This window comes from Papio anubis, chromosome 16 (genome assembly GCF_008728515.1).
Source record: "Papio anubis isolate 15944 chromosome 16, Panubis1.0, whole genome shotgun sequence".
Classification (NCBI taxonomy): Eukaryota; Metazoa; Chordata; class Mammalia; order Primates; family Cercopithecidae; genus Papio; species Papio anubis.
The window spans coordinates 33,696,600-33,702,628 of record NC_044991.1 but is presented as its reverse complement, the minus strand read 5'-3'; the positions used below and the strand labels follow the sequence as shown (position 1 = coordinate 33,702,628).

General features: G+C 41.0%; 1 pseudogene; it reads right to left on the bottom strand.

Annotated features, from left to right (window-relative positions):
* Positions 1 to 5,249: 5,249 nt before the first annotated feature.
* Positions 5,250 to 5,390, bottom strand: LOC116270919 (annotated as a pseudogene).
* Between the last annotated feature and the right edge of the window lie 639 nt (positions 5,391 to 6,029).

Here is a 6,029-nt window from a genome sequence, read left to right as displayed (position 1 = left end):
GGGGACAGACGGATACAGGCAAGAAAACAGGACACTGAACTGTGGTGCTAGGAAATAGAATCTGCTGCATGACAAGTGGAATGGAAACGAAAAAAAACTCATGGAGTATTAGGTGTTTGTCATGCTAAGGATTCACGCTTGTTGGGTCTATTGCCCTCCTTTTGTATCTAATCTGAGTGATGGGCAAAGGGAGGTAAAACCGAAGCCAGCAGGAAGTCTCTGACACAGAGGTGAAGAAGCGGGTGGAGAGTGGAGCCTCACCATGGGGCAGGCTGGGTTGAAAGGGGTGTGGAGGAGAGCGAGGAGGATAGAGCTGCAGGGCGGTGGTCATCCAGGATGTGAAAAAGCTTTAGAGGGGAGAATGTTGGGAGGATTTTAAAGTTTCCTGTAAATTAAGAATTTTATTTCCCGCTTTGATTATTTTGTAAGAAATTGAATGCATGTTCCATTCATTTCTGCTGTATTTTTGTATGTTGCTGCCATTTCTTTGAACTCATGAGGAGACAGGACTGCAGGGCTCCCAGGGCTTCCACGGCTCTCAGGGTTACAGTGGGATGGGGCTGGGGTCCTGCGGGTTGGGGGTCTCTCTGCATGGCTGCATCTCTTATAATTTAAGAGGTTATTTCTATACATATGAGTTTCTCCACATTTTATTTATTTCTGAAACATCCAGAATAAATCCAGGGAATTGTGAGGCTGGACATGCCCCTCCAAAAAACCCTTTTCTCAGGAAACCCAGGATGTCCCAGGCATTTAGGATCAGCTCTTCTCCTCAGCCTGCTTTCTCTTTGAGGTCATGTTCTTGATGTTAGAAAAGTGACAGCTGAGGACTACAATTTCAATTTTGACTGGGAAGAAAAGGCCCAGCGTGGGTTCTCAGACTACTCTTGTTTTGCCGCTAGCAGATGGGAGTGCTAGGATCGCACACAGTCCATAACCCAGCACCGGAGGCATGGCTGGTGCAGCGGGGTGGCGGCTGGGTTCCTGATGTTCAGAATGTGGTCTCGGAACAGACGATCCAGTCATGGGGGCTCTCAGACCGGAAGGGAGAGAGTCAGGGCTAAGTACACTCTGGGCTGCCAATTTGGGAATTGACATGGAGAGCCACGTTGAGTTCCGACTCACCTCCTGCGTATCAGCCGGGGATAGTGTGCAGATGGCAGGTAGAGGGGCCTGATGGAATCTTCCGCAGGCCCTTACTTCTAAGTGGGAGCTAAATGGTGAGAACACATGGACGTATAGAAAGGAACAACACATACTGGGGCCAGCAGATGGTGGGGGGTGGGAGGAGGGACAGGAGCAGAGAAATAACTAATGATTACCAGGCTTAATACCTGGGTGAGGAAATAATCTGTACAACAAACCCCCGTGACACGCTCACCTATGTAACACACTTGCTTATGTACCCCTGAACTTAAAGTAAAAGTTAAAAAAAAGGAATCTTCCAAACAGAGCATCTGCAAGGTATCAGAGGAGGAGGTACAGGTACTGCGTCCTCTCTGTCCGGAGGCAGTGGGGTGAGGAAGAAGGGCTCGTGAGCTTCCTCCTGGCCTTAGGTGTCTATGATCCCTGCTGTCCCCTGACCCTGGGGAGCTCATATCTCCTAGGGAATCATGACTTAGTTGATAAAATGTGACAGAAATGAGTCTCACTTTTGAAATGTCCTTTTTCTAGTCCTGCTTTGGATCTAGTTAAGGGATCCAATCTGCTTGCACTGTCATGACCAACACACACTGATCCATGTCATTAACTTGATTTCACTTTAGCCGTCTATATGATTTCTCTCCAAACATAATCAGAAGTGTTCTTCATATTAAAAATAATGGAGAGTCAGGCCAGGTGTGGTGACACACACCTATAATCCTAGCACTTTGGGAGGCCAATGCGGGCAGATTGCCTGGGCAACATGGCAAAATTGCATCTCTACTAAAAATACAAAAAATTAGCTGGCCGTGGTGGTGCATACCTATAATTCCAGCTACTTGGGAGGTTGAGGCACAAGAATTGCTTGAACCTGGGAGGAGGAGGTTGCAGTGAGCTGAGATTGCGTCTCTGCACTCCAGCCGGGGCGACAGCGAGAGACTAGAAGACTAGCACATTTGACTTTTTTTCTGCAGAGCTGGAATAATTGAGACGATGTGTGAGTGGAGTTTAACTCTGGCAAAACTTTTAGAAGCTATGATTTTAGTACTTAGCTTCTTTAAGGCACCACTCAACTGGGTCAATAGGTATCACATTTGCAGAGAAATCTCTGCACAAATAAAATCTCCAGGGTAATTGGTGTGCAAATTATCTTAAAAGATGTGTCAGCTTCTTAAATTGTATTTGCTCTAGGGGATTAAAGATTGCAAAAGAATCTATTTCTTCAGATCTATTCCCTGTCCTCAAATGAGTGCAGGGTATTCAAGCATTTGGCAAATTAAAAATATCTACATATACAGAATGAAGATAAAACTGAAACAAGAAAACAGTATCTTAGTATCTATTGGAGTTTATGTAGACAGTCCATATCAAAATGTTTTGGAAAATATAATGGATAATGATTCATAAAAATAAGGTAGTAGAATAATAGTTGAGTAGCTCTCAGATCATTCTTAATCTTGTGGTTGGTTTGTTGGCCTCTAGGTGATGGGCAAACGGTGACAGAATTTAGTTCAAAATAATTTTAAATTCCTAAAGTCAAAATTGATTTCCCATAGTTTATCTTACTAATCTCTGTGCAAATCAATTAGAAGGTAACCCACAATGTTATCCTAAGCTACCATAGTTGCTTATGTCAATATATTTTGTTATATGACAACATACTTCCATTTTGAAGCCTTTATTATATTTTGCTGGAAGGCTTAAATGTTAGATGATAATGTGATCCTAAGTATTATAAAAACCTGTATTCCTAGGAGAATGAACGCTGCATTCTACCGGTTCCAGAGGCCCCTGATAATAGTGGGATGAACACTCTGGATTGCTAGTGAGGTTACAAGAATCCTAAAGATGGTGGAAACAATACATTGGTAAGAAAGCCACAAGATATAGATTGTGAGGGAGTAGAAGGATGGATTCTGAAATATCGAGGAGGCAAGGAATGTGGCACAGAAGGGAGAGGAACCCAGGAAAGAATTATTTCCTATAGAGTGTATTTAATTGTAAAGGGCTTCTGTCTTTGAGCTGCGATTCCTCCTTGGAAGATGCCAGTGGAAAGGACAGTCTGCCCCAAACAAACATGTAACAAAATGGTCATAATGGAGGGGGGATTATTTTAGGAATACATACACCTACATAGGGAAACACATCTAAATGTTAAATGGAGGAAAACATTTGGAGGCAAATAAAAGCAGACAGCAACAGGATATCGTGAAGAAAGCCCAGGTTTCAAAGCCAGGTGGACCTGACTCCTTTCAGCGCTCAGAGATGATGAGCAGATCACTAGTTGGTGACTGCAGGCAACAGTTACCTCGCCAGACCTCAGGTTCTGTATCTGAAAATGGGGATAATTGGTCAAGTATTGGTGGCTACAATGGTGGCAGAAATAGACATCAGACTGTCCATCTGCAGAAGGGTTGGACTAAGCTTTAAAGCACATGTGAGCAGGCAGAGCCACGGCAGGTGGTCTCAAGTCTGTGTTCCTTCTCACTGGTGTCTTCAGTTAGAGGAAGCCCATCCAGTTACTCCTTGGCTTGTTTCTTCTGACAATTTAATATCTTAGAATGCAAGTGAGAAAGGACAGATTGGAGACCTGGAGTCAGGAAGCTTGGGGTACCATACGCATGCTGCTGTACAGCAATAATGGGGAAAGGAGGGAGGACCGGCCTATCTGTGTCCTGGACTCTCACAAAGCAGGTCCAGAAATATGAGAGATTCTCCGCGCAACTGTCCGGAGTAAGATATTGGCAGATCACTCAATGCAACCATGTGGAATTCGTCCCAGGATTCTAAAAAAGGTTCAATATTAGTAAATCTATAAGATGCTATGAAGTACTGCATCATAGACGTCAAAGGAGAAAGAGGGTATAACTATGCAAAAATGCTGAAAAGATGTCAAGAATAAGGCTCAGAAGGACAAAGGGATTGACTGATAACATACTGATCTGTAGCCATGTCTCCACATAGATGCCTCTAAAGACAATTCAAACCCCTGCTGTCTGTAAACACCTGGGTCTCCTCTCCTTAAAGGCAAGAACAAACCATGAATATCCATGGTTATCTCTTATTTTTATTGCCCTGGAAACACTGGTCACTTAGATTACACACAAAAAGGAACTCCAATACATGGAATGAAAAAGATAAAATTATCACTATCTTACAAGATGTAATTATATATCTGAAAATATCCAAATAATTAACTAAAAATATTTAGAAAATGTGATTTTTCAGAATTCATTGAACAAAGTCCGGAAAACAACTGCTTAGAAAAATAAGGTGGTTAGTTGGCATGTCAATTTTATAAAACCTCTCAAAAGGATAATTGGCAATGTTGTCCTAAATTTAAAATGAATCATAGTCTGTCTCATTCATTTCCAGTGTGGAAATTTAACATGTAGATATGATCACTTCCCTGAAGAAAACAACGTACAAGAATGACTTTGTAAGAATAAGTCTGGATCTAAGCAAATGTTCATCAACAGGGAGCCAGATGAATAATGAAGAGTTGTTCATAGAAAGAAATATCATGCATCTGTTAGAAAAAGAATTAAGTCTCTATTTTTGATATTATGGAATTATCTCCAAAACGTAAAATATAAAAAACTATAGAATACATAGTATACATACTTTCATTGGTGTCAAAGGAAAAAACGTATTTGTATTTGCATAGAAAATGTACTTTTGTATAGCAAAATAGTATCTTAAAAATGCTGCATGGGCAGAAGTATTTGTATTTGCATACATTATTTCTCAAAAGTTAAGCAAACAAAGAAAAATGAAGTAAAACAGAAAAGAGAGCTGATAGAATCAAGTGTGTCTGGGGAGAAAACCAGGCACTTTCTTACCTTGGAGTAGTCTGACTACCTCTCATTGTATGTACTTTGGCTTTATTTGATATTTTGAAAATTTTTGTCCACCTAAATAACAAGCAGAGAGAGCCTCCCTAAAAGAAAATGATACTTATTCTGGAATAGGGTATTGCAATGGGAATACATGTGGCATTGCAAACTGTGTGTGTGTGTGTGTGTGTGTGTGTGTGTGCATATTTAGGGAGGTAAAAAAAGACAAAAGCTTTTCATTTTTAAATTTTATTAATGGATTTATTTGCAGGGGAGGGCATAAACACTATCTCCCACTACACAGATTATGCAGTTGAGTGTCCTGCACTTGGGGAAAATCATGAGAGCACAAGGAGCCTCCCTTGGGAAAACACCTTCCTGATCCTGGTATCTCTCCTGCCAGGTAAGTGTAGACAAATAAAGGAAAAAAAAAAGGAGGATTACATAATTGTTTTGAAATAATTGTCCTTGGCTACAAGGATCCACAACAAGGGTGACACCAGTTCGAGGCTGGAAAGGCAGTTGCTGGGCAGATATCCTTGCAGAAATGTTTTATGTAAGGTTGCAATGGTCTCTGTGCAAGGTTGTGTTTTTTGTGGAGTATTTCACGGTGGTTTCTGTTATCGGACTTTTATGTAGGACAACTCTCCCTTTTTGGCATATTCTCTAGATTCTCTATTTCTATGTGTCAGGGTGGTTTTTGTTAGTTTGCTTTTTTTTTTTTTTTTTTTTTTTTTTTTTTTTAGCACAGGTGACTATTTTGAATCTGACAACTTTCACATCTTGCACACATATATCTTTATTTTTTATTAAAATAAAAACATTTTTAAGGTCAAACATTAACTATGTATAAGCTCCTTAACCACATGCTTAAGGACAGTATAGTGTATCTGAACCACAGATCCTAAAACCTGAAATTTGGGAAGGAGATCATCACTAATTCTGTTGAAAAGGAAAAGGGGCTAGGCACAGTGGCTCATGCCTGTAAGCCCAGCACTTTGGAAGGCTGCGGTGGTGGATCACTTGAGGTCAGGAATTCGAGACCAGCCT